The sequence below is a fragment of the Cygnus olor genome, chromosome 1 (genome assembly GCF_009769625.2).
Source record: "Cygnus olor isolate bCygOlo1 chromosome 1, bCygOlo1.pri.v2, whole genome shotgun sequence".
NCBI classification, from domain to species: Eukaryota; Metazoa; Chordata; class Aves; order Anseriformes; family Anatidae; genus Cygnus; species Cygnus olor.
Genome location: NC_049169.1, coordinates 86,131,398 through 86,154,837, shown reverse-complemented (window position 1 = coordinate 86,154,837; position 23,440 = coordinate 86,131,398). Strand labels below are relative to the sequence as shown.

The window sequence follows — 23,440 nt, the reverse complement described above, 5'->3', positions numbered from 1 at the left end:
AAGAGGTACAGCTGCAACATCCACACAGCCGGCAAGGTACCGGTGCGGCCCCGAAGCACGGGAGGCCCCGAGCGCTTCCAGCCCCCTTGGCACCAAAGTACAGCCCCACTGCTCCTGGCCTTCTTCTCAAAGGGCAGCAACAAACCACCTGGGATGTCTGCCAGGGCCTGTTTGCCCAGGTGGGTACAGGGGTGAAGATCACTTTTTGATGAGAACCATCGGAAATGGTTCTCGGGCTCGTGCAGGATAAAAGGGGACCTGGAGCACATCGGTGTGCATTGACCCAAAAATGCACATCAAAGAAGGTGCATTTGGTATGAGCCAGCAATCCGATAGATATGTCTTCACAGACAGAAACCTCCTGTAGCTAGATGTGAACAACCAAATTTCTCTGGCTATTAACCCACTTGGGAATATCCGAGATAACCCTGAGGCATGATTTTTCTTTTCCCTGGAAGTGCGGCACATCTGTGTTTTCTGCTGAGGTCAATTAGAGCTGTGGGACATCGGAGGCTGATGAAAGATGAGCTCCTGGATATTGTCTTGCCTCCCAAAGTAGCAGTTCCTTGATTTCTGGGTCACTGCAATGGTACTTTCTACTGTTATTTTGTTTATTTATTTTTGTGTGAGAGTCTCACCACAGATGCATGCGTCTGCAGGGTTGTCACCTCCACAGCCGGGCACGGCTCCAGTCCCCTCCTGCGCTGGGGTGCTGCGGCCCCTGGGAGGGCACCATCCCCATCCTCCAGCCCAGGTGAGGCACCACCATCCCCAGCATCGCTGTATCCAGCCGGGCAGCCCCTCGGCTGGCCTACCCCTCCCTAACTCCCTGACAGTGGAGCTGTCCTAGCGGGTCTGTGAGTTTAGTGACGGCAGTGTCCGCAGGCACGGAAGGAGAGCAAAGCCTTTTTCCAGCACGTACAGCACCAGCAGGGGCTGCGCTCCCCTGCACAGCCCCATGAAGCATGTCTGCACCCCTCTCCTGGAAGAAGAGGGCCCTGGAAGTCAAGAGAGAGCTGCCTGCCTCTGCCAGCAGTCAGTGGTGCACAGTGGGGGCTCATCAGAAATGTAACTGATGGCTCTGCCCATGAGCTGGCTCGTCCTGCACCAGCATCCCTGCACGGAGGTCTGCCAGGGCCCCGGGGCTTGGCATCTTGCACCTGCTTTTCCTTGCACCGGCTGGAGAGTGACACCGGCCTGTGACGAGCTGATCTGACCAGCCACAGATGTCACAGGTCTCAGCACATGGTTTCAGTGCCTCACACATGCTGCCTTTGGCTTGCTGGCTTGAAGGCTCCTGTAGCGTGCTCCCAAGGGAAGAGGAGGGCCTCTGTGCTTTACCCTCGTCCTCTGCTAAGCCCCGCTCCATCAGCAGGGGTCGGCTTCCTTGCAAGGATGCTTACCCGTGGGGACCAGGATTAAGATGCAGCGCTCAGGGACCCGTTACCACACTCCACCAAACAGCCTTTGGTTGGTAGTAATTTTCACTTGCTGCAGTTTTGTGTTTGGAGAATTAATTGCTTTAATAAGGAGCCTAATTAGAAGAGCAAAGTAGGATAAACAGCAGAAATATTGGGTAAGTGGTGAAGACCACAGCCGTACAGAGAGCTGTCGCCCCATCATCCTCTGGGAAGGGAGGGATATCAGGGTACAGGAACTGCAGCCAAGTTGCATGCCTCTCCTCACAAAAAAAAAATAATAAAATGTTTGGAATATGCAAGAGGTGTCCACATGCAATCCCAAATTTTATAATACCCTGGGACAGGTTTCAGGGCACCTGAATAGAAGCAGGGGCTGCACCTGCCCGTGGCAGGACGTATGGCAAGGAGCAGCAGTGGGACGATGCCCCTCCATCGCCCACCACCCTCACCTCCCCATGGTTTCGCAGCCCGGTCATTCCCACAGCTGGCTGCAGCAAAGATGAATGCTGCTGGTTCCAGGTGAGTTAAAGAGCTTCAAGGACAAATGAACTCCAATTCAGGAATAGGCTATTTCCCCCCTTGCTATCAGCTGGAGGGGAAAGCACCTCAATTTTCAGGGCACCTGAATCCATTTGCAAATGCATGTTCAGTTCGACGAATGGTTCTGGCTTAAAGAATGGAGGGGAGCCTTTTTTTTTCAATCTAAATGTTTTATTTCCACAGTTTCTAAACAAAACATTTCACTTTTTCATTTTGAAATAACATTCCATTGTGAAATACATTTTTTTAAAGCATAAAGCAAAACACAAACCCTGAACATGAAGTAAATGGCATTGAATTTTTGTGCCATAGCAAGGTTTTTGACAATGCTCAATATTTATTCTTTCCGTGGTAGGTGTCAGTAAGAAAACTGGAAAATCTGCATTTCTGGACAACCTGAAATTATTCTTTCTCCTTTCCCTAGCAGCGAGCTCAGAAATCAATTTTCACTGGCCCATTTTCCGAGCAACCACATCGCTGCTGTCAAAATGGTATCTCTGTTCCTATTTGTGCCTAGAACGGGCAGATAACGACGGATCCCGAAGTCGAGATGCCCAGCGCAATTCCTGCTCCTGCGTCAGTCGTGCCCGTCGGTATCGTTTCCGTCTAAACAGGAGCATCTTTCCTCCTCCCTGCTACAACACTGCAGCTTGTGCTGCAGGTGCTAGTGGTCAAAGTATCAGCCCCACGGCCTTAAAGCCATCACCTTGTGCTCCCAAAGCCCTTATTAATTAATTAAGCCTTACACTAATACGTCACAGCTGGGTAGAGTGTGCTGCCTGGCCTGCCGGAGCATCCCACCCATGCCACATCAAGCCTCTGCCCGCTGCAGTGGGTGGGTGAGCATGCACGTGGGGAGCAGGCTGCTGCCCTGTGGGCAGGATGGGGTGTTACTGTCCTGAGTTTGCTGCTGCCCATGCTGGAGAGAGGGTGGGAGCGGGGTCTGGGCACAGCACGCCTAACCTGACCTCTGGCCATGTCTGGGAGCCCTGGGAGCAAATGCCCAAGGCCACAGAAATGCCCCTGGAAGGACAGAGGTCGTAGCCAGCTGAAGCACCTCTCCACCTCCCCAACTCGCTCCTTAACAGAGCCAAACCGGCCCCTTCAAGCAGCTCTCTGCACCACTGGGATGAACGGCAGCATTTATGGAAATGTATATGTTGTTTAAGGTGAAGCCGGGGTCAGTACGTACCTTGGAGGAGAATCTCAGCCGAAGCATGAAATGTGTTTTGTGTTGATTTCTGAAATCTTTAACCGTCTTTTCGTTAAGGGAAATGCTGTGCTGTAAAGTGAGCATTCAAAAGTAGCAAGTGAGGCTTGGCACTGAGGGGAGATGAGGGCTGGGTTTCCAGCACTGACCTGTCCTGTGTCCCCCAGAAAGTCACTGAGATGTCTGGGGCTGTGCTCCCTTCTTGAGAAAGGGGGTGTTCATACTGACCCAGGTGCTGGGCCAGAAGGGTAGAGCAGTCAGTCTTGCAGGAGTGTCGTTGTAAATGCCAGAGCGAGGAAATTGTGTTGGAAAAATTGTTCTGGGCTTGTTCGTTGGCTATAAGCAATTACTGACTCGTAAATGGGTTTTGACCAGTGGTATATACCCGTGGTGGTGTGGTGTCCCCCGTGTTGAGTGACAGCACCCAGATGCACGTTTGCCTGCTGAAAATTTACTGCTTTTTTTTTTGGCCTGGGCTTCACACTTTGGAGGCCGTGGGTGCCTGTGGGACAGGGGAGCAAAATGTGAGCTAGAGCAGTGCAATGAGGAAGGAGTCAAAATCCAAGGCGGCTGTATTTCTTGCAGGGAAAATAGATGGAGACTGTGGAAAGCAATCGCTGTTAGGAGCAAGAGAGTTATGGCATCCAATCAGGCAACAAGGGTATAGTACATTGCAGAGCCGTAGCTGGTGTTAGCTTCCCGTTAACTGTAATAATAACTGTATCCTGGAGTGATCCTGGAGTTCATTTGGACTGAGATACAATTACTGTGCTGTGCGCAACAAGTGCCCTCCGTTTGCTGAGCACCATGGGGCCTGCGGGCAGCCCCCTCTGGGGTGCTGCTCTCCAGCGGGCAGCCTGCTGACAGCGTGCGCTGCATCGCTCCCTGCAAGCCTGCACACATCTGTATTCGCCGATAAAATCGGGGGCTTTGCAGCTAAACGCCAGGCAATGCTTCTTTCAGAAAATTCTCTTTCTGCTTTCAACAGGGAGTCCCTGTTGTGGACCCAGATAGCTCCAGGCTCTGAAAAAGACTGCAGTGAGGGAGGCAGGTCCCCAGTCCCCAGTTTGAGACTGGGACCACTGGGCTCTCGTGCATGTTGTCCTGGTGATGCACACCACTCACCAGCTGCTGGAAATGCTCCCGTTAACTTCAGCAGTCTTGGTGCTGGCCTCTGCATGGCACAGCAGAAGCCCTTGGGAGTAATAAGGCTGACACACCCCTAGCTTAAATTTGGACAAGCCTTTTAATACCCAGCTGAAGAGATTACTGGAATGACCTACTTGTTTACATGTGGCGAATCCATGAAATGTGCAGAAGGCTTTGCTCATTAAGGGAAGAGGTCTGCAGGGTGGAGCCGCCCCAGCAGCACCCGAGCTGCGGCCAAGCGTGCGGATCGCAGACGGTGCCTCCGAGGATCTGGGTTCTTGCATGAGGCTGGAAATTCCCCACACCGCCCCTAATTCTCACCGATGCGATGCTTTGTGCCATGGGCAGCTAACCCAGGCCTCTTAAGCCACTGGTGGTTTTGTAAGCAGCTGGGGCTCCTCCGCAAAGCCCGTGCTATGCCGCAGAATGGGCCTGGGACCCACAGGCAGGGCTGGGGCGTGCTCTGCCTTTGGAGCCATGGTATAACCTGCACACACCTGCAGCCCTGGGATGTTGGAGTTCAGGATGACTGAATGGATGGCTCAGGATGCCTGTTGCGTGGCTCCTTGGGAAAGGGAAAACATAACCTGGTCCAAAGGGGGCTTGCCCCATCTTCTGCTAGAATGGGATCCAATGAAGGGGTCGGAGCATTCTAACTAGACAAATATCACAGCTCTGGTTTTCTATGCAGTGATTGGTTTCTCCCATCATACAGCATGCCGGACTGGGGGATCCTGGAAAGGGAGTTTGGGGCTCAGATGATCAGAGCAGGTTGTCCAGGTCTGTTCTTCTGCACAGCACATCCTCTGAGAGCAGAGCCAGAGGAGTGGTTTCCCTCTCTGTTCACCATTTGCTGAGTGCTCCAATGCACACCATGTGTGGCTTTGCATGATTCTCCAACCGCTCATGGTCTTGTGACTAAGGAGGATGGAGACTTGCAGCTTGGATCCAGATGTAGAGGTGGAGGAAGCTCCATCCTCAACGCTCTGCATGTGTCCCAGAGCCAGCCAGCCAGCACAGGGCAGCAGGAGGTGTGGGCGAGCCACAGAGCTGGTCCCAGGGTCATGGCAGTGCAGGTGCAGCCACCAAATCCTTGGGCCAGCGACAAGGAGGGGAAATGAGTTGTTATAAATTGACAGCCCGGCCTTAATAGCTTTAGACTACGGGCGTGTAGATTAAATTTCAGCCCTATATTTCACAGGAAGCATGCAGTGGCATGTCAAGGCGCTGTAACTGCGCAGCCCTCTGACGGCGTGCCGGAGTTCTGGCGAGTGGACTAACTAGAGCAATGAAATAAAGTGTAATAAAACGCAGGCTGAAGACCGGGAGAGTTTTCTCATGGTGAGACCTGGGCTGTAAAACAGCATCTTGGGGAACTGATGGAAGCTTCTCCATGATTGGGTTATTTAAAAAAAAATAAATTGGATGAATGCTAGACGGTGTATATTAGCCTAGTGTTGTGAAAATAGCAGCAATTTTGTCAGAAAAATGATGAAAGAGGGGACACGCTGCTCCATTTTCATCAACTTCACCCCGAATGCTATTTCATTTCCTTTGGAGATTTAGGAGGAAGCTTGGATCACCATTTGTTGCTGGGGAGAGCAAATGCAGCCGATGGGCTCCCATCAGATGCTGCTTAGCACAAGGGTGAGCGCCCTGCTGGATGCTGCTTGGTGGTACCTTCCTTTTTGGCTGCCCAGTCTTCTCCGTGCATTACCACACCGAAGAGGCTGTTTTTGGCAGCCGTGTGCAGCAGACAACAGAGGCAACAGCCCAGCGGTTAGTACTTCCAAGCCTTGTTCCCTTGGGAAGACTTCCCTGGTCCCGTCAGCCTCCCCTTTCCTTCTCAGATCATCCCAGCTTGGCTTTTGCCAGCCCGTGCGTGGTGTTGCCAGGTGGTATCAGCTTGGCCAGCAGGATGGGTTTGGCTGGTGAGCAAAGGCAGAGCTCCTAGCACAGCCTGCTGGAAACAAAGCACCTTTCTCTCCAGCAATAGCCTCTGTCAGCCCTCTGGGTAATGCTGTCTCTTCTGGAGAAATGCCTTTTCCCCACCGTACATCCAGCGGGAGCATTGCTGGCCCCTGTGGTCCCCAGGGGTGCCTGTGGGACCGAGGCAGGGGGGACGAGGGTGCCCCTCTACCCCAGGAATGTGTCTGGATGTGCGTGCTGGGTGGAGCTCAGTCCTTGGTGTAAAATGAGGAGCTAGTAATAAATATTCAGCTTGTTTAGAATTGCAAATACCAGGGAAAGGAAAGCAGTAAACCAAAGAGGCTGCAATCAGCGTCCTGGCGAACAGTCAGGAATGCGAGCTGCAGCGGTGGATGCAGGAGGGGGTGAGCAGCTGGCCAGGCCAGCACTCAGACCAAATTCAGGTCTGAGAGAGCAAAAACTGAAAAGGAAGCCGCTTAAGATAGGCCCTTCTTAATGAGAGACAAATACACAAGAAAATATTGCCTGCTAACAGTATTCATAAGCTGCTCCCAAGATGTTTTGATTAAACTGCTGTTGTCTTTCTAGTGTACTAATGGTTTTTAATCTCTCTTGATGCCTTGGGGCAAAGGGGTCTACTGATTCACAGCAGCTTGGTGAGCTGAAACTGGTCCCTGGTGAATACATCCCTCTTGCCACAATCACATCTTTTAATTTTTAAAAATGTGAGTTTTTTAGCAGAGGAGGAACCCTTCAAACATGAGTAGGGTGTAAGCGCTGCGCTGCTGTGTGCCTGAATACCAAGGGAGCTCCTCTGCACTGCGGGGCTGCCCTGCGGCTGTTTCGCTGCTGGATGAGGTCGAGTCCTGTCCCCCCGCCTGGCTGGCAGGTGCTGTGCCTCCTGCTGCTCTCCGCCAGGCTGCAGGACGTGGGCATGGACCCGCAGGGCTTGCACCAACCAACTAGCAAAGGAGGGCCAAGCCCCGAAATTGTGCCCTGAAATTGTGCCCCGAAATGTGGCGGCATTCCCTCCTCTGTGCATTTCCCTTCCTTGCCAGCAGCTGTGGGATGGACCCAACACTTGACAGGACTTCTCGTGTCTAGGAAACTTGGCTTCATCTTCCCCATGAGCATCATCCCGTTGGGCCTTCCAGTTGGTTCACAGGTAACTGCACAGCTTGGCTGGGAGATGCGATATGGGAGGGCTGGTTTCTGCTGTGCCGTGGTCCTAGCTTCACACAGGACTGCTGGGGGATGAGGGCTGTGAGTAGGTTTTGATTCCTGAGGTCTGAGTCACTCTCCTTGAGCTGAGAAAGCAATCCCTTAAAGCCATGCTCTGGGCTAACACCAAATTCAAAGCACACCAACCTGTCCCCAGGTGGGCACTGTCTTTCCAGCCACTGGTGCTCAGGGGTGTCCATACCTTCCTCCCTCCCTTTCACAGCCCCTATCCCCCCAAACATTTTACTTTTCTGCCAGTGAGTACAAAGGGAAGATTCCTCCTATGAGCCCCCATGCACAGCGCATGGAGTAGGCTCTCCTCCGGCATCCTGGCTGTGCTGGGCACCAGGGAGCATCCCTGATGAGAGCAGACAGCTCCTCAGTCCTCTGGGTACAGTAGCTGCTTGTTGCTCGCGGAGAATGAAAACATATTAAAGTAAGAAACCGCTGCACCAGTCATTTTCCAATTCCCCACTCAGAGAACTGGCTTCCCTGGAAAATAGGTCACTTACATAAAAAGCACCTTATTATCACACCAGAGTGGTGAAGGGATGGCTCAAGAGACACTTTCATTTCGAGCCCCTGTTCCTGGGTATTTAGATATTTCTGGAAAATTGACCCTTTGGGCTGAAATTTCTCATGCTCGTATTCAGCCCATAAGGTAAATTTCAGGACCTCGTTTCCTCCACTGAGATAGATGAGGCTAGGAAAGAAATTGTGTTGTATCTTAACCCTTGGGAGGGTGGTGCGTGCACACTCATGGTTTCCATGGGGATTGGGGTAAGCCATATCCCTGGGTGAAGACTCCCATAGACAAGCAACCTTGTGTCTCCCACCCTCCGTCCCTCCCCAGAAACACATTTGTTTTTCTCCTCTAACTCACAGCTGTGTTTATCCCTCCCCAGAATGGGAAACAGTGAGGGGGAAGAGGGGGAGAAGGGGTCAGAAGAAGGGTTCATGCTGGGTGTGGGGGCACTTGAGATGTGGGGGTCAAGGGACTATAGGCACATGTCATGTTTTGAGGTGGGAGAAGGTATCCAGTTTGCAGTAAAGGAAATGGAGCTGAGAGAGGGAAAGTGGCTTGCTGGAAGGACAGGAGGGACTCACTGGGGGGGGTTCCTGGCTGGCCCTGGAGTTGTCTTCTCACAAGGGAAAGGGGAGGTCTCTGGGGAATGGCGCTGGCTTGGTTCACTCAAAGCAGTGACATTAGCAAAATGCCCAGCTCTCCTCTGAAAGAAAGCTCTGGTTTTGGGGAACAGGCAGATTGGAAATCTATATATTCCAAAACGCAATAGCCACCTCCTTGGTCCTGGTCTGGGTGGTGTGTTCTTCATCTTTTAACAGGGTCACGGGGGCTCAAGATCCAAGTGCTGTAAACCTGGTGAGAAAGCAAGGAAGATTTTCTCAGCCTCTCCATTTCAACCTTGCCGACTCCAGCCTTGGCCAGCACCTCTTTTTCCCACCATGCTGTTCAGGCTGTGTGGGAAGATGCCTTCCTGGCAGACTTGTACTCCGCCAGGTAGGTGGAAAGGCGTGTGAGGGAGCCCCGAGAAGAGGAGGATGAGGAGAGGGAAAGGGAAGGAGGAGTGGAATGGAGGAGGCTGGGAAGGAGAGGGTGGAATAAGGCAGGCAGATGGGATGGGAGGATCAAGGATAACAGCAATGGTGAGAAACCTGTGGAGGGATTTGGAGGTTGGAGAGGACAGATGGAGCAGGGGACAACCGAAGAGGCAGAGCTGTGCAGGAGCAGGTCACCAGCCCCTCGCCCTTATCGGTGCAGCTGCCACATCCCGAGGAGGGACAGCACAGCTCTCATGTGGCAGGGGACGTCTCTGCCACCGACACCGCGGTGGGAGGTGGGCAGAAGGCCTGGTGCCTTGGCCCGGAGGAGATGCTTCCGAAAAATATTAGCAATTACCTCTGCATTGGCGGCAGCCAGTGAGCAGTGTTAATTTACATAGCAGGAGCTGGGAGATAGATGGCTCTTTAAACCAGATCTGTCATTCGCAGCTCTCTCCCCGTCTCCGACGCTTTGATGTTCCTCTTTGAAGAGCTCTCCTCGCTTGCTATTCCTCGCTCCCTTGGTGCCGCTCCAGCTCTCCAAATGCCTCTCTCTGCCTTCGCTGCCACGTCCCGGCAGGAAGGACACGCAGCGAGTGACAGCTGGTACCCTGACAGCCAGCGCTGGCAGCAGCGGAACGACTGCTCAGCACAGGATGTGATGCGCCCTCACGGGGGGTGATGTGAAACAGTAGGCGCAGTAACGCCAGGAGCTTTCTGTCGTGGTGTCGGCACCTGATGGGGAACGTGTGTGGGACCCAAAGGTACACACAGGTGGAGGTGGGGTGGAGAACCATGGCCTTCCCTGTTGCCCGTGGCATCTCTCACTCCACTGTGTCCCTGACGAGTTCAAGTCCCTGGACATGGAAGGAGAGACCCACATGAGAAAAATGTTCTTGGATGGTTAAGTTTCGGGACACTCAGTGGAACAGGCTCTTCTGAGTAGCAGTGGCCATCAAGAGGTCTGTCAGAGCAACAAGGGCTTGGCCATGTGGCAGGACGGAGGACTCTAGCAGTGAACAAGGCATAGGAGAACAGAGGGAAGCAGATGGGCTAGGAGAGGTAAGTTACTGAGGAGCAGCTACTCAGGTGGGGCTGCTTCTTGCTGTAACACACCTTCCTCCTTGAGCTCTCGCATCCCAGGGTGCCAGTGACTGAGCATCTGGGTTCTTTCACGTTCATGAAAACCCAGTCACAAGCTGCCTGAGCTAAACCACAAATGGTGCTCTGATACCAGAATTAGTGTTCATTCAGGATTTCCTCAAGGGATAAAAGCTGAAAGATGTAGTCTCAGTGCTTCGGTTTCACGGCTTACATTGGTGAAGGGGTAAGGGGCTCCAGTATAAATCTTTTCAGAGAAAGGAGCTGCATTGAGTGTGAATGGCATGACAGCACTTTGTGGCCCAATGGTGGGTTATATTTCCAGATCACCTACCAGGGAGCTGGAGAGCAAACAACCATCACAAAAGTGTGGACACAAATCAATGTCCTACTGCTGGATATCTCACCTGTAAGATGTTTTGAGGCAGTGCCATGTTTTTGAAATTAAACTTGTTTCAGTGTGAATTATTTCAGCTGGAGAACAGTGCTGAACGAGCCCAGATATCCACCTGCCTAGGAGACTGTGTCTCTTCGCCCCCCTTACTCCTCATAAGTCTCTGTCTTTATTGGCATCATGACCCTCGTTTCCAAAACTGGGCTCTGCCTTCATAGGGCTGCTTTGAAGTGCACTGAAGATCTGAATGCTTCCTGAGGAGGACATGGAGTTGCTTGGTAGCTCTCGTAACATAAAGGCATCCTTAGCAGGTGAATTACCCCAAACCAGAGACTGCCTTTGGAAACACTGGGCAGCGTCATGAAATGCTGTGAGCAGCTTATTGCTCACAAGCAAGCATCCCAGCCCTGTGCAGGGGACTCGGGAAGACAGGTCTGTGGTGGCAAAGAAGGCCAGGTGGAGGCAGTCCCCATATCATCATCCTCCCCAGCAACAAACCCAAGCAGGCTTTTTGGTTCTGCTCTCTGATATGAGCAGTTTGGTTCTGATTTGTTTTAATACACCCCTGTGTTCACCAGCTTGGAGGGATAAAACCCCAGATGTACTCTGGATGCTCTGGCTGTATTCCCTGCTGCTAGCCATGCTGTACGATGCCGTAGCTACTTCTCAGCCCCAGCTTCATGTAGTTTGCTGGCAGATGCAGCAGAAGGGCAGTTTCCCCTTCCAAATGTTTCTTCTGGCACAACAAGTGTTGCTTGACCACAGACAGTAAGACAGGGTGCAGCCAGTCCCCATGGAGGTCAGGTCCCCTGGTGGTTTGGGAGGCCAGGGAGGAGCAGAGACACCAGCAGTCAGCAGGCTTTGAGCTCTCTGGGTTTCATTTTCGTGTTCTCAGTAAGGACTGCTGCGACAAGAGGGGTGGCAGTTGTTCAAGTGTGTGGCTGTCATCCTTAGCGCAAAAACCTGCTACGCTCAGGTTTTAATCAAAAAGCTTGTCAGGTTTCACCTGTGGGTTAGGGACCCTCCATCTGTTGCCAGCACTGTAAATTGCCTCCAGCCTGGCACCCAGGGGTACCTGCTCTCCAGCAGTACAGGTATCCTCACGGCAAAGCAGCCAGTAGCAGGGGCAGCAACCCTTGGTTTGTTTATCTCACACAAGACGGCAGCCACAAGGGCTTGAATTTTCTCTGCTGTAGGACTGGGGCATGACAAGGGCAGAAGCTGGCCTCGTGATTTCACTCTGGAGAACAAAGGCAAGCTGCAGCATCGCTAATGCAGCATCTCGTATTCCTACCGTGATGCCTCTGGGCCCAAACGCCTCACCTAGTTGCAGGTTTGCATTAGCAGCAGTGCTTCAGGAGAGGCTCACGGAGAGACCTTTTCTCATAAACAACCCCCTGAGCTGTTCTGGGTGAGGGTCTCCTTGATGAGGGGCTTGTGGCTGCACATCCAACGAGCTTGGGGCATGGGGAGGGAGCTGCAACACTGCCTCCTCCTTGCTTTGTGCCTCTGTAGTGGCTCATTCTTGTTTTGTTTCGGTTGCAGAAAGAATGGGGCATCGTGCCCCTGTTGGGAAGTGATCCTCCGTGTCCCGGGCTCACTGGTGCTACCTCTGAGGTGGAAGGACAGTCCTGTCCTGTCATGTGCCCGATGCTTCGTGTGCCCACAGTCACCTGGGCTGACATGAGGGATGTGAGATGGCTTGCTATAAGCAGGTTGGTGACAGAAAATGATTATCCTTCCTCTTGTGAGTACTAGTGAATAAACAGGCTATGAGCACTGCTAAGTAAATCTACAACTTTTAGGAAAATGAGCACTCAGACACTGTCACCTCACTTTAATCTCTGCTTGCCTGGAGTGATTATTTTCTCCTTGGCCACCGCAGACGATATGACTAGCAGTAAGTACAGCTTGCTCCACTCTTCTGGCTCCACATTAACTGTTAATGATGTAAAGCTGTATTAAGCCTGAGCTGCTGTGATCATCTCATTCAAAACATCCCTTGAATGCCACAGAACAAATTTCTTTGCTACACGCTGTTGGTCAGTGGATTCGTGCCTGCTTTGTCTTGCCATTTTTTTCTTGAAAAGGAATTTTTGAGCTGAAATCTGTAGCAGTGTATGTGTTGCAGGAATAGAAAATGCCTGAGACACACAGTGACCTTCACTATACAAAGTGTTTTCACAAAGCTCACCTAGCCTCTAGAGGTCTTCTGGTGTTTTTAGTAAGGATAGAGGGCTGGGACCCCAGCTGGCAGAAATCAATGCAGCCTGCCTGAGGAGCGCCAAGTTCTTCAGCTGAGGATTTGCTGAATAGTTTTTGATATTTTTTAATATTCTGTGGTAGAGGTCTGTGCAATTGGAAGCGGTACAGAAAGCACAAGCAGGGAGCATCCCTTCCCTGGCTCCTGTCCTAGAGGAACAAAGGGGCATCAGCTGAAGCTAGCCTGATGGACGTTCAAAACAGCACGGAGCAATTCCTAATACAAGGTGCTGTTAACCTGGGGAACTCCTTGCCACAGTACCCTCTGGGTTTTTGTTTGCATGGCTTGAAAATCATTCAGACAAACTCAAGGAAGACAACTCCTGCGGCTATTAAATACAAGCAAAACATGTCTTCTTGCTTAGGAAGCCCCTGAGCCACAGGTTATAAGAGACCAGGGAGGAATGCAGCAGACCTGGGGAGAGCATCCCTGGCCAGAGCAAAGATTTCTTGGAGGTTTGCTGAGAAGGAGCTGAAGTCTGAGCCTCCCAGACTCCCTCACCTTCTTCTGGGAGAGGACAGCAGGAGAGATTGCTGGTATGACAGTGGAGGGCAGAGGAAGAGGAAGGCAATGAGAAGGAAGGCAAGGCAAACTCCTCCTCAGCAAGGACTGTAAGGAGGAATGAGCTGCTGTCCTCCCTGTGATCTCACTCTCCTCCTGAGCAGGATCTTGAGAAATTTTAGCACCCAGTGGGCCAGAAAGTGGCAGCCTGGTGTTGAGTGCAAGGACGGGCTCCGCCCTTATTGTCACCCTGCCATGAACTACCCAGAAATGAAGCTCCTTCTGGGGCGAAAGACAGGTGAGAAAGCAGAGGTGTTGTCCCTTCCAGAGCAAGTCTGACCACCATATGGTGGTGACAATTACTGTCGCCGTAATTAATTCCTTCTTGACACTGCTCTGCAGATGTCCCCAGGCCTGCAGTAGCAGGGCTGTCTTCTTAGCAGCTGCAAGGAAGCGAGGTAAGAAATAAGTGTCAGGGGAGTTTCCTTCTGTTTTGCAGGCTAGCTGAGCTGCATGAGAAGGAAGCATCTCTCAGAGCAAAGAGGCTCTTCAGTCCCTGGCCCTGCCAGTTTCCTGTGAGGAAAGGGCTTCCTTCTCCCCACCAGTGGATTATGCCAAGATTGCTAAAGCTGACACTTTTGTGTGAAGCAATTCGTGCATTGCAACAAGGAAAGTAAGCCAAAGCAGAGCACCTATCACATGCAAACTTGGCCTCCGTGCCCAGCAGCCATTTGACATGCTCCATTAAACAGCTCTACCTGCGATTAAAATCATCTGAAGTGAAACTTTGAGCTGATGGGCCTTAGGATTACAGCTCTGGAGGGGCCAGTAACAAGTATGTTTTTCCCCCTCTTGCTTTCTTTTGTGTCCCCCTCCTAAAGAAGGGTTCTGCATGAGGCTGAAGGAGGGAACAAGAGGCATTTTTGGATAACTTAGCTCTTCTGTTTCAATTGTGTCATAGCTGTCACCCTCATCTCTGGATTTCAGGCAACTGCTGTGGTCCTTGCCTCCTGTGTCCTGTAGGATAGCAGAACCGGAGAGGCGTGCAGGCTAAGACTACACACATTTCCCCTGGGATTTCTTTGCTGTGGCTCAGGTATGTCCTGGGAGCATGTTCTGCAACTGTATGTTGATTTGAGGCAGCCTGATCCCAGCTACAACACAGACTTCTGATAGAGATGCTGTATGCCTAGAAATCCTGAGCGTGCACAGCAAATGCATTTTCAGGGCAAATAAAGGGTACCAGGAGTAGTCTGCTGATCAGAGAGCCTGGACCTGAATATAGAACCATATATCATATATATATATATATATATATATATATACATATATCATATATAGAACTATGTATCCTAAATGATCATTCTCCAGCAGCAGTGACTTCTCTCCATGTGCTGGCACAACTGGCTCTTGCTCTCTCTGCCTTTGCCAGAGTGTGTGCCTATGTGACACAGCTTTGGTGTGCCTATGTGACACAGCTCCAATGCCTTCTGGCACACGGGGATGTCAAGGGATGCTACAGGGCTCTGAGTCTATCCAAAGTGATACTGCTCCTGTTCCTGTACGTTGCTGATAGCAAAGTCTTGCCTTGGCTGAGCGACTGTTGTAAAGGACTCTTTAAGGGGTGATAGATGGGATGGATTACTGATGCTTCTTAAAAACAGCCAGTTCTACGTACAGCTTTCTACTTTTTATAGACAGGATTTCACTTTTATGAATTGAATTAAGCATTTTGTTTTCCCTTCCCTTCATGTAACTCCTGTTTATTATACAACGTCTCCTTATTGACGTAGTATCTCTAACAATAAATGATGCATGAGCTATCTGAACAGTTACTGGAAAGTGTCCCTGGGTAAGCTCTTGGGAGGAACGCTTGCCTCACTAATGGAGGAAAAGTCTAACTACTTCCTAAATCAATTAACCTGAAAGGCCAGGAGACACTTCCTGGCTGCTCCAAGCATGTGCACATGTGCAGCACTCTTGGCCGTGGGTAACAGCACCGTGCCCACAGACGTGTTTGCTACTCCCAGCATGGTCCCAGACACGCTGATGGCTGCTGGATGACGTTTCCTGCTCAACACATATACACTCACTCCATACATTCCTACAGCTGCACGTACACACGTAACTCACGGCTCAGCAGAAGCCAGTTCCCTGTCTGCAGCTGGCCCGTGGGGACTTGTGCCTGTTCTCTAGCAGACAGCCCAGCTTCCAGGCTCCAGCCATAAAAATGCATGCTGCTTGCCTCTGGAAGTCCTTGTGGTAATGGTCACCCCATGTACAGACGTATCCATACAGTGCCTCTTTGTTCATGCTCACTGCATGGAGGGAAAGCTAACAACTGCCTGCTGACAGACATCGCTGTCACTGAAGGGGAAGGGGAGCTTGGCAGAAGTCATTGCTGCTGATCATTGACGTCCCTCCCACGGGGGAGACAGAGGTGCTGGACTGCAGGGCAGCACACCTGAGCGTAGCGATGCCACCAGTCAGCATGCCACGGGCATCCAGCCCGAGTAGAGGCAGGGGCCAGCATGAGGTCACTAGAAAGTGACAACGTGAAGCCAAGGCAATAGTATGCTCATCCAGAAAGGATGAAGATGAGGGGGAATTCCTGACGGGTGCTGGACTGCACACACTTTCTTCCAGAGGAGTGTCAGCGCTGTGTCTCCAGCACTGCAAAACCTGGAGGCTGGTGAATGAGAGGGAGCAGAGAGTTGGTGGCACAAGATATTCTTTGTTAAGGAGGAGGAACATTTCTTGGAAGGAAAGAAAAGAATAGAGCGAGTTTAGGCTGATGCCAGAGAGGGTGTTTGGCAGATGTTTCTTCCACGGAGTGTGCTGTGTTCCTGGGGAGGGATAGTGGTGAACTGGGGATTAAGGCAAGATGGGATAACAGCATACGCGGAGCAGAGGAAGGGGCATGGGAGGTCTGTACAGCAGGGAGGAGCAGTGAGAAGAGGAAACATGGGGCTGTATGTCTAGTGACATGAAGCCAAAAGCATAAGGACCAGGGCAGAGAGTGAGAGGTGTCAGCGGGCAGCCACAGGCATCAGCAGGACAAGGAGGACACCTCCTCATGACTTGCTGGCTCCACTGCTGTGCCATGAGGAAGGAAATGTGAGCTGTAGCCTGCATGTAACCTCCAGTCTTCAGAAGGCAGGTCTCTGAGCTACAACATCTCTCCTGATGGGGCCCAGAGAGCTTTTCGGGAGGCAGGTCTGGGCATCAGCTTTGGCTGAGTCACAGCCCCAGCACAGCAGCACATGAGGCTTTGGGAAGGCAAAAAGGTTTTTCCCTGTGGCATTCAGCCCAAGCCCAGCAGCACCTGGGGAAGCTCCTGGCTTTGTGACCTGTGGCAGGAGCACAGGTCCCCAGCCTCACTGTATAAGCGACCAAAGGCAGTGCTGCAGAACAGGCAGGGAAAACCAGCAAGCCCTATTTCCAGGGCAGCGCCACTGACTCTTGGCAGACATGAAAAGAAGCTGAATCACTGTATTATAATTTCAAGCTCCATTAAAGAAACATGGGGATGGGGACAGCAGAGGGAAAGAGAGGGCAGGGAGGGATGAAGAGAAAATTGAACAGAGCAGAGTAGCACTTGAAGGGGAAAGAAATGTTGCTCATAGGCTCAGAAGGGGGAATTGCAAACAGAGATGAGATTAAAAGGGAACCCTTGAGACCGTCTTTTTAAATACAGCAAGATTCACTTACTCCTTGCTGAGCCAGGCTTGTTGAAGGCTGGAGGCATGGTCCCCCCTGAGATTTGCCAGCTGATCAAGTGGTGGAAACCTGTCTCCCCACACGTACCGGCAAGTTGCCCTCTTCCACCTATGTTATCGAGGAAGTCCCACTGCTAATAAACTTACTGTGGAGTGAGTCTTAGCAGGGAAGCTTTTCCTTGACTAGACTTCAGCACCAAGCATTTTAAATGCTCCTTTATCCAGGGGCACAGAGTCACATCAGACCTGGTGCCATGTGCCGGGGGGCACAAATTTTTTAGTAGCTCACAAGGATTGGCCGGGCCCAGCATTTGGGTGGGAGGCAGATGTTGATCTGCATGTTTGCTGTGGTGGTCCCACAGGGGCTACAGCCTTCTTTCTTCTGCTCTGCACCCAGCTGAGGTCTAGTCCACCATGAGTGGTGGTGGTGGTGTTGACTTAATGGAGGCTATAGTGGTGTACAGGTGAAAAAATGACAACCCAAATGAGAACTGGTCAGCAGAGATGATCTTGTAGATGTTTGAAGCACAGTGGTGTTTGGCCTGGTGTCCTAGTCAAATTCAATGTGCGTAATGACATTAATGCTGCACCAGATCCCCTCAACCCCTCAGCTCCAATTTCAGCTCATCCCCACATCCCACACCTTGAATTTTTATGGCAGTGCCTGACTGAAAGAGTCTGAATTCCTTGGGACAGTGACCAGTTTCCATTTGCTCTGACAAACGGTAATGGGGCTGAATAAATAGCAAAAAGTGGCCCTAATGTAACAGGGCAATCATTACTGCATTTCTTAAGCTGTTGCCTGGCACTACTATGTGCCATTAGATATCTGCCACATTACGCCTTAGGAACTCCTGGGTCTTTGGGGTGTTTGCTTTGTGGGAATGAGAGCAATTGCAGAGCTCCTCTGGCATGGTTTTTGTCCTCACAACCAACAGGGAGGCCTGAGAGACGGGCAGCCAACAAGGCAGATCGTGCTTTGTCCAGGCTGTTCTCCTTCCCAGTGGCCACGCTGACAGCCAGGCTGTTTGGCCAGGAGCCCATGGGCTGACCTGCAGGAGAGGAGCTGCTCCCCACCAGCTGTGTCCACCACCCTTCTGCTGCAGCAGCAATGCCAGGTGAGAGAGATGCTGTGAACCCAATGATGAGTGCAACCCTTCTTCAGATTTGGGGATCCTGGTGGATTTTACACTGTGTCTCCTTTGTTTCTGGACTGCTTTTTGATCCTGGGTGTGCTGAGGAATGGCTAGGATCCTCTGCTAATCAGAAATAAAAGTATTCCTGCTCAGCCTCAAAGCCTTTCCTAAGCCTGGTGAATCCAAGGAGACGCCACGTTCAGAAGAGGGACGTTTAAGGCAGCAGGAGAGACTAAGGCACACGGGGCTAGAGGCTCCTCTGTGTGCACAGCAGTGCCCTTCCAGGGGAGGCTAAGCACACGCCTTGTACCCAGCTGCACATCTTGAATGTTCCCTGGACCACAGCATCCTAACCCTAACAGAGGCTACAGGGCACGATTGCAATGCAAATAATGAGAAATAATAGTAATAATAAAGCACCACCAGCACTCGCCAGCTCCATAGCAATCCCCATCCAGCACTGCAAGTTTCCTATCACCCATGCTGGGAGAGCCCCAGGGACTCTATGGTGGTGCTGTGAAGGCTGGAGCTGGCGCACAGCCTGGCGCAGGAGACATGGGTGCTGTGACCCACGCTGCTCAACCAGGCGGCCAGGGGCTAAAGCCCAAGGACAAGCGCTGCTGCTGCACCGTGGGCTCACTCCTCAGGCTGATGGCTCCTTTTTTGCATGGCAGCAGGTTGAGGCTGGCCCCTCGGCCACTGAAACCTGCTGTTGTAGCTTTAGGCAAGCTCAGCCTTCTTCCGTCTATTCAGCATCGAGCAGCAGAACACCACAGAAGGGAGCAGATGGGTGTAGGGAATTATTAATAACCAGGCTTCTCAGCATTGCTTGCCATTTATTACAGTCCCACTTAACAGAACACGCAAATGGGCATACTGGGACCCACTAACCCAGTATTCTGTGCTGGCTGCACTGCACGGCCCGTGACTAATAGTCAGTGCTTAGAGAAGGTGTATACGAAGAGGGCAAAAGCAGACTGATGTATCCTCAGGCTGTACTGGTCAGCATGATGGGTGATAGCCTCGGCACAGCAGCCGCCGATGGTTTATGGAGTTTTTTGCAGTCCTCAGGTGTGCTGTGGTAGGGATTTAGAGGAGGAGGAGGAAGCAATTTTTCAGATGTTTATGGGAAGTCTTCTCCAGCGTGAGGGACAACAGGGCAGAAAGCACCAGTGAGCGTGTGTGAAAATACAACACACGAGGTGGTGGAGGTAGGAGTTGGCACCTCTCTGGTGAAAGAGATGAGAAGTGGGAGTAGAGGAGGTGTAGATTCCCTCTTATCTCAGATTCCTGGGGGAGAGGTTTTTGGAAAGTGTGTGGATGTAAGCATCTTTCTACTCTGGAAAAGAATTGAGTGTTTTGGGGAGTGGGTAGGAGAGTATTAGAAAATCAAGCTGCATCTCCTTTCACTGCCAGCCGAAAAATCACACCGAGGCCTCCCAGGAATGAGAAGTAGGCTTCTGCTGTATTTCATTGCACATAATTAAACAGGACTCTTTAAATCTTGATCTGAAATCACAATGATGTGTGAAACTCCTTTCAATAACTGGAAAAGGAGGCATCATGCATGTGGGCTTGAGTGCTGTGGTGGAGCTAGGGCAGGTTAAGCCCGGGTGACTGGGGAGCCAGGGGAAGCACATGAGTTGTGATGGCCTTGCTGAGGCTCAGATGACATCCGTCACCTGGTGTCACCACTGCAGGGGATGAGCACACACCTGGCAGGATGCTCTGTCTCATGCCAGAGGTCCTTGTGGTCCTCTCTTGCTCATGGGTTGTGGATTTCAGCCCTGGGACCTGCCTCTAAGTATAATCAGGAACTATAATGTAGTGGGATCTGTAAAACCCATCTCAGCCATCTTCCTGTGTAAATGAAGTAAAGACACAAAGAAGAAAAAAAAAAAGGTATATATAGAGCTGTGCTGTTACTGAGATGTCTGGAAGCAAAATCCCCCCTGTGCATACCCAGGAACCAAGTGGAGACAGGGAGGGCTGGGTGTATTAAGGCCAACAGGCTTTTAAATCTCTTCTTTGACTGCATTTCTTCCCTAAGGGCAGTCCCACCTAGCATAGACCAAGGCATAGCTGGGTGCCTTTTGGCTGAAGGTAAGAGATGAATATCAGCCATTGGGACGGTTAAGTGTGGTCGCCCAGGGCTGCCTTGGTGTGTAAAGCAGAGATCTTGGGCTGCTTCAGTGCCTGATTCCTAGCAGTACTATCCAATTTTTCCCAAGGGCTCATGTTCCTATGCATATAAATAGGTCAGCTTTGCAAGGAATGTAAATACACCTTTCACAACATCATCACCAGCATTTGTATTCTCTTGTTTCCCCTGGCCAGGCAATTCACATCCCACAGAGGTGCTCCTCAGCTCCCAGGTCTCTGCATGTACTGTCCCAGTCCTGTCCAAGCATTACTGGGTCCCACCAGCCCAGTGGGACTTGGGGACACCTCCTGGGCTCAGGCACAGGTTGGTGCCAGCCACCTGGGAAACTCTTGAGAAGAGAGGAGAGGAGGGGAGGTGAGAGCCTTGCAGATGGGCTTTTGTCACTTGAAGCTAAAATGCCTGGAAGGACAACTTAGCTGTAGCTTTTCTTTATCTTATTTTTGGCGTTTTTCTTTCTTTTCCTTTGCCACACTTGAAATAATTTGACGCTGAATATTTAAGACTGTTGCCTTGTCCTCAGTTCACCTCATCAGACCTCTTGGTCTCCAGGATCACAGCGGAGGAGGAGGAGAACATTCTGCTGTCTTGCAGTGCCCCTGTCTGAGACTCCGTGAGCCCGCTGGCGACAGCTGCTCATTAAGGCCTGCAGGCCACCCAAAGTAGGTTAATTTATTGCTCCCACCTCGTGCCTGGTGAGAAGCTGTGCCTGGCGAGAAGCTCGAGCGAGCTGGAAGGCGAGGCAGGCCTGGTGGGCTTGAGCTGCTAGGCCGGGGGCAGCATGAGGCAGAAGCTGCGGGCAGTGGGCTGGCAATTCACATTTCCTCCCCGATGCAGAAGGAAAGAGATGCTATGGAGGGGGTGAGAAAGCAGCAACAAAGCTGTTTCTGTGCCCACGGGTGGAGCAAGATGCTCCTGCCCTGGTGCCTGTGCCATGGCTGCAATGTCTGCTGCCGATCAGCCCGCTGCGGGGGGACCTGCCAGCCGGGGGGTCCCGCTGGGGCCGTATACTTGTTTTTCTTCTTGCTTGCATTACATAATGTGAGGTAGGAAATGTTTGTACAGTAGCTGTATTGGTCCTTGGGGCGAGGGGGGAGAGGAAGGAGGCAGTGGGTAATTTGAGGCTCTTTATTAGACCAATAAATCATTTGTAATACATCGGCTTTCAGGCCAGTCTCTTGTTGCCCGCATCAGCCACAGCACGTTATGTGGCCAGTGAAGCTGGCGGAGCACGCAGGGGCTCCCCTAAATAGGGGGGCAGAGCCGAGCTGCTCGGGGATGGAGGTAGGGCCAGGGCTCACTGCTCACCAGGGTCAGGACCTGTTCTCCCTCACAGGAGGACAAATCCAGCACAGCTGGTGACAGGCACAAAGCATGCTGCAGCAGCTCAGCCCTGGTTCCCCAGGGTGAAGGTGAAGCACCAGGAGCTGGTGATAACAGAAGGACCAAGCAGTGGCCATGGACACCTGGCCTGAGGTGCCTCAGGTGTCCCTGGGCATTTCACCTGGCCTCCCCCTATCACCTGCAAGCAGAGACAGCTGCACATTGTAAGGATGATACCCTAATGCCTCTGGGCCATGACAGGAGGCTAAGCAGGTTTTCCTGGTGGCACTCCATTACAAAAGTAAGGGAGTGTCCTACACCGGTCATCTTTGTATCACAGAATCACATAACGTTAGGGATTGGAAGGATATTTGGTATTTGGGGGTTTGGGCAGAGCTTGGTCCCTGAGGATTGTCAGGCAAAAATCTCATAGGTTTCCTGGCTGCTCTGGTGCCAGTGAGGTTGCTGAGAAGGGCTGTGCAGTCATGTAGTCATGGGTGATGTTTTATTTTATTGAATACAAGTTCTTAGTTTTTCACATTTCACAGTTGCATCTGGTTCGATTTAAAATCATCAGGTTCTCCAAAATGATGCCTTTCAATAGCCTGCCTGTATTTCCAGGTACTTCAGAGCACGTCAGCTGGCCTAATGTTTTGACAAATGATACCTACATCCATCTCCCTCCTCCTCCTTTCCTCCTCTCCCTCCCCCCCAACAAAGAAAACGCTTTTGATAGCTTATCTCTGGAGCTATGCAAACACAGCAGAGGAGATAAACTCCCCTTCCAGGTGAGTTTACCCAAGGGTAGGCTTCCAGGGCATCTGAACCAACGCGCTCCCATGTTAGAGCAAGTAAATGTTTTTGGAAGGGGGGTGAGGAGGCACTGAATCGGCCTAGCATATATTGATGCTGTTGTGCTTGGAATTGAAATAAAACAAAACAAAAAAAGCTGAGCAACTTCAAAGGAGACTAATGGGGAGAGGTAAATGTAAAAATGGTAACAAATACCGTTCCCTGTTATGAAATACATGTTTGGGGAGGGAGGAAATTGCACGGCACGCCTGTTTTTGTGGGATCTGATTTAACTGTGAGCCCTTTAGTATTTTGTATCCTTGTGGACTGTTTGATGGAAGCAGCAGCTAAAAGTAAATCGCAGGGTGAGAGGGCGAGGCTTGCTGGCAAGAATTAGAGGTGTCAGGAGAGAAATATCACACACCTAACCAACTGAATTATGCATTATGCTGCAAAATCCCTGATGTCAATACACAAATGCTATTCCTGTTGTTTTGCCTATGATTGATAGCAAAAGAATTCAAATCACATCCACACTGCAATTGTCCTAGTGTAACTAAGTCTCTCCTATCCATGTGGGTGTGCTTGTGTTGGCAAAATCTATGCAGTAAGCTAGGTGCTCTAGGAATAGGTTACAAAAGGATACTGGAAACATTTTCATATGTTCAACAATACAAAGCATTGTCAGTTTGGTGCATATTCATTGTGGTAACTTCTTTTTCTCATGGACACTGAGAATAATAAGCTAGCTGTTACTTCAGACCTTGAGAGGACTAGGAAAGAAGTTCATACCCAGGCAATGAAAGTGATTTGAGACACAAACTTCCATGTAAAGACTTTTCTCTTTTCAAACAAGATAGGAGAATGGGAAGTAGAGCCAAATAAAAATGCCATCCCTGGTATAAAAGAGCATTGGGGTCGGCTGTGTATCCTAACCATGTGACAGGACCAAGAGGATTGTGAAATTATGCGTAATAAATGGTAAAAAAAGTTATTATTTTAATGAACACAAGATTATTA

At 51.1% G+C, this 23,440-nt stretch overlaps 1 long non-coding RNA gene across 1 annotated transcript in view; it reads left to right on the top strand.

Moving 5' to 3' along the window:
* Positions 1-8,184: 8,184 nt before the first annotated feature.
* The window catches only part of LOC121074690, a 58,321-nt gene continuing 43,065 nt past the window's right edge, over positions 8,185-23,440 (top strand). The window contains exons 1-4 of the long non-coding RNA XR_005822490.1: positions 8,185-8,989; positions 9,940-10,092; positions 12,071-12,240; positions 14,277-14,385. This is a non-coding gene — a long non-coding RNA (uncharacterized LOC121074690). The remainder of the gene's footprint in view (positions 8,990-9,939; positions 10,093-12,070; positions 12,241-14,276; positions 14,386-23,440) is intronic.